This window comes from Hypanus sabinus, chromosome 6 (genome assembly GCF_030144855.1).
Source record: "Hypanus sabinus isolate sHypSab1 chromosome 6, sHypSab1.hap1, whole genome shotgun sequence".
Taxonomy (NCBI): Eukaryota; Metazoa; Chordata; class Chondrichthyes; order Myliobatiformes; family Dasyatidae; genus Hypanus; species Hypanus sabinus.
The window spans coordinates 18,347,794-18,361,013 of record NC_082711.1 but is presented as its reverse complement, the minus strand read 5'-3'; positions in this window follow the sequence as shown (position 1 = coordinate 18,361,013).

Below are 13,220 nucleotides of genomic sequence, written 5' to 3'. Positions count from 1 at the left end.
ATCCTGGTAAACCTGGCATCATCCTGGTGAACCTGGCATCATCCCGGTGAACCTAACGTCATCCTGGTAAACCTGGCAGCATCTTGGTGAATGTAACGTCTTCCTGGTAAACCTGGCAGCATCCTGGTGAACCTGGCAGCATCCTGGTGAACCTTACGTCATCCTGGTAAACCTGGCATCATCCTGGTAAACCTGGCAGCATCCTGGTGATCCTAACGTCTTCCTGGTAAACCTGGCCGCATCCTGGTGAAACTGGCAGCATCCTGGTGAACCTAACGTCATCCTGGTAAAACTGGCAGCATCCTGGTGAACCTAACGTCATCCTGGTGAACCTAACGTCATCCTGGTGAACCTGGCAGCCTCCTGGTGAAACTGGCAGCATCCTGGTGAACCTAACGTCTTCCTGGTAAACCTGGCAGCATCCAGGTGAAACTGGCAGCATCCTGGTGAAACTGGCATCATCCTGGTAACCCTGGCAGCATCCTGGTAAACCTGGCAGCATCCTGGTGAATGTAACGTCTTCCTGGTAAATCTGGCAGCATCCTGGTGAAACTGGCAGCATCCTGGTGAACCTAACGTCATCCTGGTAAAACTGGCAGCCTCCTGGTGAACCTAACGTCATCCTGGTAAACCTGGCAGCATCCTGGTAAACCTGGCAGCATCCTTGTAAACCAGACAGCATCCTGGTAAAACTGGCAGCATCCTGCTGAACCTTACGTCCTCCTGGTGAACCTAACGTTATCCTGGTGAACCTTACATCATCCTGGTTAACCTAACGTCATCCTGGTAAACCTGGCATCATCCTGGTAAACCTGGCAGCATCCTGGTGAAACTGGCAGCATCCTGGTGATCCTAACGTCATCCTGGTAAACCTGGCAGCATCCTGGTGAAACTGGCAGCATCCTGTTGAACCTAACGTCATCCTGGTAAAACTGGCAGCCTCCTGGTGAACCTATCGTCATCCTGGTGAAACTGGCAGCATCCTGGTGAACCTAACGTCATCCTGGTAAAACTGGCAGCATCCTGGTAAACCTGGCAGCATCCTGGTAAACCTGGCAGCATCCTGGTAAACCTGGCATCATCCTTGTAAACCAGACAGCATCCTGGTGAACCTAACGTCATCCTGGTGAACCTGGCAGCATCCTGGTAAACCTAACGTCATCCTGGTGAACCTGGCAGCATCCTGTTGAACCTATCGTCTTCCTGGTAAACCTGGCATCATCCTGGTAAACCTGGCAGCATCCTGGTAAACCTGGCAGCATCCTGGTGAATGTTACGTCTTCCTGGTAAACCTGGCAGCATCCTGGTGAAACTGGCAGCATCCTGGTGAACCTAACGTCATCCTGGTGAACCTAACGTCATCCTGGTGAAACTGGCATCATCCTGGTAAACCTGGCAGCATCCGGGTGAAACTAACGTCATCCTGGTAAACCTGGCATCATCCTGGTGAACCTGGCAGCATCCTGGTGAACCTAACGTCCTCCTGGTTAACCTAACGTCATCCTGGTAAACCTGGCATCATCCTGGTGAACCTGGCAGCATCCTGGTGAACCTTACATCATCCTGGTGAACCTAACGTCATCCTGGTAAACCTGGCAGCATCCTGGTAAACCTAACGTCATCCTGGTGAACCTGGCAGCATCCTGTTGAACCTATCGTCTTCCTGGTAAACCTGGCATCATCCTGGTAAACCTGGCAGCATCCTGGTAAACCTGGCAGCATCCTGGTGAATGTAACGTCTTCCTGGTAAACCTGGCAGCATCCTGGTGAAACTGGCAGCATCCTGGTGAACCTAACGTCATCCTGGTGAACCTAACGTCATCCTGGTAAACCTGGCATCATCTTGGTAAACCTGGCAGCATCCTGGTAAACCTAACGTCATCCTGGTAAACCTGGCATCATCCTGGTAAACCTGGCAGCATCCTGGTAAACCTAACGTCATCCTGGTGAACCTGGCAGCATCCTGTTGAAACTATCGTCTTCCTGGTAAACCTGGCAGCATCCTGGTAAAACTGGCAGCATCCTGGTGAACCTAACGTCATCCTGGTGAAACTGGCAGCATCCTGGTGAAACTGGCAGCATCCTGGTGAACCTAACGTCATCTGGTAAACCTGGCAGCATCCTGGTAAATCTGGCAGCATCCTGGTGAACCTAACGTCATCTGGTAAACCTGGCAGCATCCTGGTGAACATAACGTCAACCTGGTGAAACTGGCAGCATCCTGGTGAAACTGGCAGCATCCTGGTGAAACTGGCAGCATCCTGGTGAACCTAACGTCATCCTGGTAAAACTGGCAGCATCCTGGTGAACCTAACGTTATCCTGGTAAACCTGGCAGCATCCTGGTAAATCTGGCAGCATCCTGGTGATCCTAACGTTATCCTGGTAAACCTGGCAGCATCCTGGTAAATCTGGCAGCATCCTGGTGATCCTAACGTTATCCTGGTAAACCTGGCAGCATCCTGGTGAAACTGGCAGCATCCTGGTGAACCTAACGTCATCCTGGTGAACCTAACGTCATCCTGGTAAACCTGGCATCATCTTGGTAAACCTGGCAGCATCCTGGTAAACCTAACGTCATCCTGGTAAACCTGGCATCATCCTGGTAAACCTGGCAGCATCCTGGTAAACCTAACGTCATCCTGGTGAACCTGGCAGCATCCTGTTGAAACTATCGTCTTCCTGGTAAACCTGGCAGCATCCTGGTAAAACTGGCAGCATCCTGGTGAACCTAACGTCATCCTGGTGAAACTGGCAGCATCCTGGTGAAACTGGCAGCATCCTGGTGAACCTAACGTCATCTGGTAAACCTGGCAGCATCCTGGTAAATCTGGCAGCATCCTGGTGAACCTAACGTCATCTGGTAAACCTGGCAGCATCCTGGTGATCATAACGTCATCCTGGTGAAACTGGCAGCATCCTGGTGAACGTAACGTCTTCCTGGTAAACCTGGCAGCATTCTGGTGAAACTGGCAGCATCCTGGTGAACCTAACGTTATCCTGGTAACCCTGGCAGCATCCTGGTAAATCTGGCAGCATCCTGGTGATCCTAACGTTATCCTGGTAAACCTGGCAGCATCCTGGTAAATCTGGCAGCATCCTGGTGATCCTAACGTTATCCTGGTAAACCTGGCAGCATCCTGGTAAATCTGGCAGCATCCTGGTGATCCTAACGTTATCCTGGTAAACCTGGCAGCATCCTGGTGAACCTAACGTCATCCTGGTGAAACTGGCAGCATCCTGGTGAACCTAACGTCATCCTGGTGAACCTAACGTCATCCTGGTGAAACTGGCATCATCCTGGTAAACCTGGCAGCATCCGAGTGAAACTAACGTCATCCTGGTAAACCTGGCATCATCCTGGTGAACCTGGCAGCATCCTGGTGAACCTAACGTCCTCCTGGTTAACCTAACGTGATCCTGGTAAACCTGGCATCATCCTGGTGAACCTGGCAGCATCCTGGTGAATGTAACGTCTTCCTGGTAAACCTGGCAGCATCCTGGTGAAACTGGCAGCATCCTGGTGAACCTAACGTCAACCTGGTGAACCTAACGTCATCCTGGTAAGCCTGGCAGCATCCTGGTAAACCTAACGTCATCCTGGTAAACCTGGCAGCATCCTGGTAAACCTAACGTCATCCTGGTGAACATGGCAGCATCCTGTTGAACCTATCGTCTTCCTGGTAAACCTGGCATCATCCTGGTAAACCTGGCAGCATCCTGGTAAACCTGGCAGCATCCTGGTGAATGTAACGTCTTCCTGGTAAATCTGGCAGCATCCTGGTGAAACTGGCAGCATCCTGGTGAACCTAACGTCATCCTGGTGAACCTAACGTCATCCTGGTAAACCTGGCATCATCTTGGTAAACCTGGCAGCATCCTGGTAAACCTAACGTCATCCTGGTAAACCTGGCATCATCCTGGTAAACCTGGCAGCATCCTGGTAAACCTAACGTCTTCTTGGTAAACCTGGCAGCATCCCGGTGAAACTGGCAGCATCCTGGTGAAACTGGCATCATCCTGGTAACCCTGGCAGCATCCTGGTAAACCTGGCAGCATCCTATGAATGTAACGTCTTCCTGGTAAATATGGCAGCATCCTGGTGAAACTGACAGCATCCTGGTGAACCTGGCAGCCTCCTGGTGAACCTAACGTCATCCTGGTGAACCTGGCAGCATCCTGGTAAACCTGGCAGCATCCTTGTAAACCAGACAGCATCCTGGTAAAACTGGCAGCATCCTGCTGAACCTTACGTCCTCCTGGTGAACCTAACGTAATCCTGGTGAACCTTACATCATCCTGGTTAACCTAACGTCATCCTGGTAAACCTGGCATCATCCTGGTAAACCTGGCAGCATCCTGGTGAAACTGGCAGCATCCTGGTGATCCTAACGTCATCCTGGTAAACCTGGCAGCATCCTGGTGAAACTGGCAGCATCCTGGTGAACCTGGCAGCATCCTGGTAAACCTGGCAGCATCCTGGTGAACCTGGCAGCATCCTGGTAAACCTGGCAGCATCCTGGTGAAACTGGCAGCATCCTGGTAAACCTAACGTCATCCTGGTGAACCTGGCAGCATCCTGTTGAACCTATCGTCTTCCTGGTAAACCTGGCATCATCCTGGTAAACCTGGCAGCATCCTGGTAAACCTGGCAGCATCCTGGTGAAACTGGCAGCATCCTGGTGAACCTAACGTCATCCTGGTGAACCTAACGTCATCCTGGTAAACCTGGCATCATCTTGGTAAACCTGGCAGCATCCTGGTAATCCTGGCAGCATCCTGGTGATCCTAACGTTATCCTGGTAAACCTGGCAGCAACCTGGTGAACCTAACGTCATCCTGGTGAACCTAACGTCATCCTGGTGAAACTGGCATCATCCTGGTAAACCTGGCAGCATCCGGGTGAAACTAACGTCATCCTGGTAAACCTGGCATCATCCTGGTGAACCTGGCAGCATCCTGGTGAACCACACGTCCTCCTGGTTAACCTAACGTCATCCTGGTAAACCTGGCATCATCCTGGTGAACCTGGCAGCATCCTGGTGAACCTTACATCATCCTGGTGAACCTAACGTCATCCTGGTAAACCTGGCAGCATCCTGGTGAATGTAACGTCTTCCTGGTAAACCTGGCAGCATCCTGGTGAAACTGGCAGCATCCTGGTGAACCTAACGTCATCCTGGTGAACCTAACGTCAACCTGGTGAACCTAACGTCATCCTGGTAAGCCTGGCAGCATCCTGGTAAACCTAACGTCATCCTGGTAAACCTGGCAGCATCCTGGTAAACCTAACGTCATCCTGGTGAACCTGGCAGCATCCTGTTGAACCTATCGTCTTCCTGGTAAACCTGGCATCATCCTGGTAAACCTGGCAGCATCCTGGTAAACCTGGCAGCATCCTGGTGAATGTAACGTCTTCCTGGTAAATCTGGCAGCATCCTGGTGAAACTGGCAGCATCCTGGTGAACCTAACGTCATCCTGGTGAACCTAACGTCATCCTGGTAAACCTGGCATCATCTTGGTAAACCTGGCAGCATCCTGGTAAACCTAACGTCATCCTGGTAAACCTGGCATCATCCTGGTAAACCTGGCAGCATCCTGGTAAACCTAACGTCTTCTTGGTAAACCTGGCAGCATCCCGGTGAAACTGGCAGCATCCTGGTGAAACTGGCATCATCCTGGTAACCCTGGCAGCATCCTGGTAAACCTGGCAGCATCCTATGAATGTAACGTCTTCCTGGTAAATATGGCAGCATCCTGGTGAAACTGGCAGCATCCTGGTGAACCTAACGTCATCCTGGTAAAACTGGCAGCCTCCTGGTGAACCTAACGTCATCCTGGTAAACCTGGCAGCATCCTGGTAAACCTGGCAGCATCCTTGTAAACCAGACAGCATCCTGGTAAAACTGGCAGCATCCTGCTGAACCTTACGTCCTCCTGGTGAACCTAACGTTATCCTGGTGAACCTTACATCATCCTGGTTAACCTAACGTCATCCTGGTGAAACTGGCATCATCCTGGTGAACATAACGTCAACCTGGTGAAACTGGCAGTATCCTGGTGATCCTAACGTTATCCTGGTAAACCTGGCAGCATCCTGGTGAACCTAACGTCATCCTGGTGAAACTGGCAGCATCCTGGTGAACCTAACGTCATCCTGGTGAACCTAACGTCATCCTGGTGAAACTGGCATCATCCTGGTAAACCTGGCAGCATCCGGGTGAAACTAACATCATCCTGGTAAACCTGGCATCATCCTGGTGAACCTGGCAGCATCCTGGTGAATGTAACGTCTTCCTGGTAAACCTGGCAGCATCCTGGTGAAACTGGCAGCATCCTGGTGAACCTAACGTCAACCTGGTGAACCTAACGTCATCCTGGTAAGCCTGGCAGCATCCTGGTAAACCTAACGTCATCCTGGTAAACCTGGCAGCATCCTGGTAAACCTAACGTCATCCTGGTAAACCTGGCAGCATCCTGGTAAACCTAACGTCATCCTGGTGAACCTGGCAGCATCCTGTTGAACCTATCGTCTTCCTGGTAAACCTGGCATCATCCTGGTAAACCTGGCAGCATCCTGGTAAACCTGGCAGCATCCTGGTGAATGTAACGTCTTCCTGGTAAATCTGGCAGCATCCTGGTGAAACTGGCAGCATCCTGGTGAACCTAACGTCATCCTGGTGAACCTAACGTCATCCTGGTAAACCTGGCATCATCTTGGTAAACCTGGCAGCATCCTGGTAAACCTAACGTCATCCTGGTAAACCTGGCATCATCCTGGTAACCCTGGCAGCATCCTGGTAAACCTAACGTCTTCTTGGTAAACCTGGCAGCATCCCGGTGAAACTGGCAGCATCCTGGTGAAACTGGCATCATCCTGGTAACCCTGGCAGCATCCTGGTAAACCTGGCAGCATCCTGGTGAATGTAACGTCTTCCTGGTAAATATGGAAGCATCCTGGTGAAACTGGCAGCATCCTGGTGAACCTAACGTCATCCTGGTGAACCTGGCAGCATCCTGGTAAACCTGGCAGCATCCTTGTAAACCAGACAGCATCCTGGTAAAACTGGCAGCATCCTGCTGAACCTTACGTCCTCCTGGTGAACCTAACGTTATCCTGGTGAACCTTACATCATCCTGGTTAACCTAACGTCATCCTGGTAAACCTGGCATCATCCTGGTAAACCTGGCAGCATCCTGGTGAAACTGGCAGCATCCTGGTGATCCTAACGTCATCCTGGTAAACCTGGCAGCATCCTGGTGAAACTGGCAGCATCCTGGTGAACCTAACGTCATCCTGGTAAAACTGGCAGCCTCCTGGTGAACCTATCGTCATCCTGGTGAAACTGGCAGCATCCTGGTAAACCTGGCAGCATCCTGGTAAACCTGGCAGCATCCTGGTAAACCTGGCATCATCCTTGTAAACCAGACAGCATCCTGGTGAACCTAACGTCATCCTGGTGAAACTGGCAGCATCCTGGTGATCCTAACGTTATCCTGGTAAACCTGGCAGCATCCTGGTGAACCTAACGTCATCCTGGTGAAACTGGCAGCATCCTGGTGAACCTAACGTCATCCTGGTGAACCTAACGTCATCCTGGTGAAACTGGCATCATCCTGGTAAACCTGGCAGCATCCGGGTGAAACTAACGTCATCCTGGTAAACCTGGCATCATCCTGGTGAACCTGGCAGCATCCTGGTGAACCACACGTCCTCCTGGTTAACCTAACGTCATCCTGGTAAACCTGGCATCATCCTGGTGAACCTGGCAGCATCCTGGTGAACCTTACATCATCCTGGTGAACCTAACGTCATCCTGGTAAACCTGGCAGCATCCTGGTGAATGTAACGTCTTCCTGGTAAACCTGGCAGCATCCTGGTGAAACTGGCAGCATCCTGGTGAACCTAACGTCAACCTGGTGAACCTAACGTCATCCTGGTGAAACTGGCAGCATCCTGGTAAACCTAACGTCATCCTGGTGAACCTGGCAGCATCCTGGTAAACCTGGCAGCATCCTGGTGAACGTAACGTCTTCCTGGTAAACCTGGCAGCATCCTGGTGAAACTGGCAGCATCCTGGTGAACCTAACGTCATCCTGGTGAATCTAACGTCATCCTGGTGAAACTGGCATCATCCTGGTAAATCTGGCAGCATCCGGGTGAAACTAATGTCATCCTGGTAAACCTGGCATCATCCTGGTGAAACTGGCAGCATCCTGGTGAACCTGGCAGCATCCTGTTGAACCTATCGTCTTCCTGGTAAACCTGGCAGCATCCTGGTAAACCTGGCAGCATCCTGTTGAACCTATCGTCTTCCTGGTAAACCTGGCATCATCCTGGTAAACCTGGCAGCATCCTGGTAAACCTGGCAGCATCCTGGTGAATGTAACGTCTTCCTGGTAAACCTGGCAGCATCCTGGTGAAACTGGCAGCATCCTGGTGAACCTAACGTCATCCTGGTGAACCTAACGTCATCCTGGTAAACCTGGCATCATCTTGGTATACCTGGCAGCATCCTGGTAAACCTAACGTCATCCTGGTAAACCTGGCATCATCCTGGTAAACCTGGCAGCATCCTGGTAAACCTAACGTCATCCTGGTGAACCTGGCAGCATCCTGTTGAACCTATCGTCTTCCTGGTAAACCTGGCATCATCCTGGTAAAACTGGCAGCATCCTGGTGAACCTAACGTCATCCTGGTGAAACTGGCAGCATCCTGGTGAAACTGGCAGCATCCTGGTGAACCTGGCAGCATCCTGGTAAACCTGGCAGCATCCTGGTAAACCTGGCAGCATCCTGGTAAATCTGGCAGCATCCTGGTGAACGTAACGTCTTCCTGGTAAACCTGGCAGCATCCTGGTGATCATAACGTCATCCTGGTAAACCTGGCAGCATCCCGGTGAACCTAACGTCATCCTGGTAAAACTGGCAGCATCCTGGTGAAACTAACGTCATCCTGGTAAACCTGGCAGCATCCTGGTGAACCTAACGTCATCCTGGTGAAACTGGCATCATCCTGGTAAACCTGGCAGCATCCGGGTGAAACTAACGTCATCCTGGTAAACCTGGCATCATCCTGGTGAACCTGGCAGCATCCTGGTGAACCTAACGTCCTCCTGGTTAACCTAACGTCATCCTGGTAAACCTGGCATCATCCTGGTGAACCTGGCAGCATCCTGGTGAACCTTACATCATCCTGGTGAACCTAACGTCTTCCTGGTAAACCTGGCAGCATCCTGGTGAAACTGGCAGCATCCTGGTGAACCTAACGTCAACCTGGTGAACCTAACGTCATCCTGGTAAGCCTGGCATCATCCTGGTAAACCTAACGTCATCCTGGTAAACCTGGCAGCATCCTGGTAAACCTAACGTCATCCTGGTGAACCTGGCAGCATCCTGTTGAACCTATCGTCTTCCTGGTAAACCTGGCATCATCCTGGTAAACCTGGCAGCATCATGGTAAACCTGGCAGCATCCTGGTGAATGTAACGTCTTCCTGGTAAACCTGGCAGCATCCTGGTGAAACTGGCAGCATCCTGGTGAACCTAACGTCATCCTGGTAAAACTGGCAGCATCCTGGTGATCATAACGTCATCCTGGTAAACCTGGCATCATCCTGGTGAACCTGGCAGCATCCTGGTGAACCACACGTCCTCCTGGTTAACCTAACGTCATCCTGGTAAACCTGGCATCATCCTGGTGAACCTGGCAGCATCCTGGTGAACCTTACATCATCCTGGTGAACCTAACGTCATCCTGGTAAACCTGGCAGCATCCTGGTGAATGTAACGTCTTCCTGGTAAACCTGGCAGCATCCTGGTGAAACTGGCAGCATCCTGGTGAACCTAACGTCAACCTGGTGAACCTAACGTCATCCTGGTGAAACTGGCAGCATCCTGGTAAACCTAACGTCATCCTGGTGAACCTGGCAGCATCCTGGTAAACCTGGCAGCATCCTGGTGAACCTGGCAGCATCCTGTTGAACCTATCGTCTTCCTGGTAAACCTGGCAGCATCCTGGTAAACCTGGCAGCATCCTGTTGAACCTATCGTCTTCCTGGTAAACCTGGCATCATCCTGGTAAACCTGGCAGCATCCTGGTAAACCTGGCAGCATCCTGGTGAATGTAACGTCTTCCTGGTAAACCTGGCAGCATCCTGGTGAAACTGGCAGCATCCTGGTGAACCTAACGTCATCCTGGTGAACCTAACGTCATCCTGGTAAACCTGGCATCATCTTGGTATACCTGGCAGCATCCTGGTAAACCTAACGTCATCCTGGTAAACCTGGCATCATCCTGGTAAACCTGGCAGCATCCTGGTAAACCTAACGTCATCCTGGTGAACCTGGCAGCATCCTGTTGAACCTATCGTCTTCCTGGTAAACCTGGCATCATCCTGGTAAAACTGGCAGCATCCTGGTGAACCTAACGTCATCCTGGTGAAACTGGCAGCATCCTGGTGAAACTGGCAGCATCCTGGTGAACCTGGCAGCATCCTGGTAAACCTGGCAGCATCCTGGTAAATCTGGCAGCATCCTGGTGAACGTAACGTCTTCCTGGTAAACCTGGCAGCATCCTGGTGATCATAACGTCATCCTGGTAAACCTGGCAGCATCCCGGTGAACCTAACGTCATCCTGGTAAAACTGGCAGCATCCTGGTGAAACTAACGTCATCCTGGTAAACCTGGCAGCATCCTGGTGAACCTAACGTCATCCTGGTGAAACTGGCATCATCCTGGTAAACCTGGCAGCATCCGGGTGAAACTAACGTCATCCTGGTAAACCTGGCATCATCCTGGTGAACCTGGCAGCATCCTGGTGAACCTAACGTCCTCCTGGTTAACCTAACGTCATCCTGGTAAACCTGGCATCATCCTGGTGAACCTGGCAGCATCCTGGTGAACCTTACATCATCCTGGTGAACCTAACGTCTTCCTGGTAAACCTGGCAGCATCCTGGTGAAACTGGCAGCATCCTGGTGAACCTAACGTCAACCTGGTGAACCTAACGTCATCCTGGTAAGCCTGGCAGCATCCTGGTAAACCTAACGTCATCCTGGTAAACCTGGCAGCATCCTGGTAAACCTAACGTCATCCTGGTGAACCTGGCAGCATCCTGTTGAACCTATCGTCTTCCTGGTAAACCTGGCATCATCCTGGTAAACCTGGCAGCATCCTGGTAAACCTGGCAGCATCCTGGTGAATGTAACGTCTTCCTGGTAAACCTGGCAGCATCCTGGTGAAACTGGCAGCATCCTGGTGAACCTAACGTCATCCTGGTAAAACTGGCAGCATCCTGGTGATCATAACGTCATCCTGGTAAACCTGGCAGCATCCTGGTAAACCTGGCAGCATCCCGGTGAACCTAACGTCATCCTGGTAAAACTGGCAGCATCCTGGTGAACCTGGCAGCAACCCGGTGAACCTAACGTCATCCTGGTAAACCTGGCAGCATCCTGGTGAACCTGGCAGCATCCTGGTGAATGTAACGTCTTCCTGGTAAACCTGGCAGCATCCTGTTGAAACTGGCAGCATCCTGGTGAACCTAACGTCATCCTGGTAAACCTGGCATCATCCTGGTAAACCTGGCAGCATCCTGGTAAACCTAACGTCATCCTGGTGAACCTGGCAGCATCCTGTTGAACCTATCGTCTTCCTGGTAAACCTGGCAGCATCCTGGTAAAACTGGCAGCATCCTGGTGAACCTAACGTCATCTGGTAAAACTGGCAGCATCCTGGTGAACCTAACGTCATCCTGGTAAACCTGGCAGCATCCTGGTGATCAGAACGTCAACCTGGTGAAACTGTCAGTATCCTGGTGAACCTAACGTCATCCTGGTGAAACTGGCAGTATCCTGGTGAACGTCACGTCTTCCTGGTAAACCTGGCAGCATCCTGGTGAACCTAACGTCATCCTGGTGAACCTAACGTCATCCTGGTAAACCTGGCAGCATTGGTGAACCTAACGTCATCCTGGTGAACCTAACGTCATCCTGGTGAAACTGGCAGCATCCTGGTGAACCTAACGTCATCCTGGTGAACCTAACGTCATCCTGGTAAACCTGGCAGCATCCTGGTGAACCTAACGTCATCCTGGTGAACCTAACGTCATCCTGGTGAAACTGGCAGCATCCTGGTGAACCTAACGTCAACCAGGTGAACCTAACGTCATCCTGGTAAGCCTGGTAGCATCCTGGTAAACCTAACGTCATCCTGGTAAACCTGGCAGCATCCTGGTAAACCTAACGTCATCCTGGTGAACCTGGCAGCATCCTGTTGAACCTATCGTCTTCCTGGTAAACCTGGCATCATCCTGGTAAACCTGGCAGCATCCTGGTAAACCTGGCAGCATCCTGGTGAATGTAACGTCTTCCTGGTAAACCTGGCAGCATCCTGGTGAAACTGGCAGCATCCTGGTGAACCTAACGTCATCCTGGTAAAACTGGCAGCATCCTGGTGAACGTAACGTCTTCCTGGTAAACCTGGCAGCATCCCGGTGAACCTAACGTCATCCTGGTAAAACTGGCAGCATCCTGGTGAACCTGGCAGCAACCCGGTGAACCTAACGTCATCCTGGTAAACCTGGCAGCATCCTGGTGAACCTGGCAGCATCCTGGTGAATGTAACGTCTTCCTGGTAAACCTGGCAGCATCCTGGTGAAACTGGCAGCATCCTGGTGAACCTAACGTCATCCTGGTAAACCTGGCATCATCCTGGTAAACCTGGCAGCATCCTGGTAAACCTAACGTCATCCTGGTGAACCTGGCAGCATCCTGTTGAACCTATCGTCTTCCTGGTAAACCTGGCAGCATCCTGGTAAAACTGGCAGCATCCTGGTGAACCTAACGTCATCTGGTAAAACTGGCAGCATCCTGGTGAACCTAACGTCATCCTGGTAAACCTGGCAGCATCCTGGTGATCATAACGTCAACCTGGTGAAACTGTCAGTATCCTGGTAAACCTAACGTTATCCTGGTGAAACTGGCAGCATCCTGGTGATCATAACATCATCCTGGTAAACCTGGCAGCAACCCGGTGAACCTAACGTCATCCTGGTGAAACTGGCAGTATCCTGGTGAACGTCACGTCTTCCTGGTAAACCTGGCAGCATCCTGGTGAACCTAACGTCATCCTGGTGAACCTAACGTCATCCTGGTAAACCTGGCAGCATCCTGGTGAACCTAACGTCATCCTGGTGAACCTAACGTCATCCTGGTGA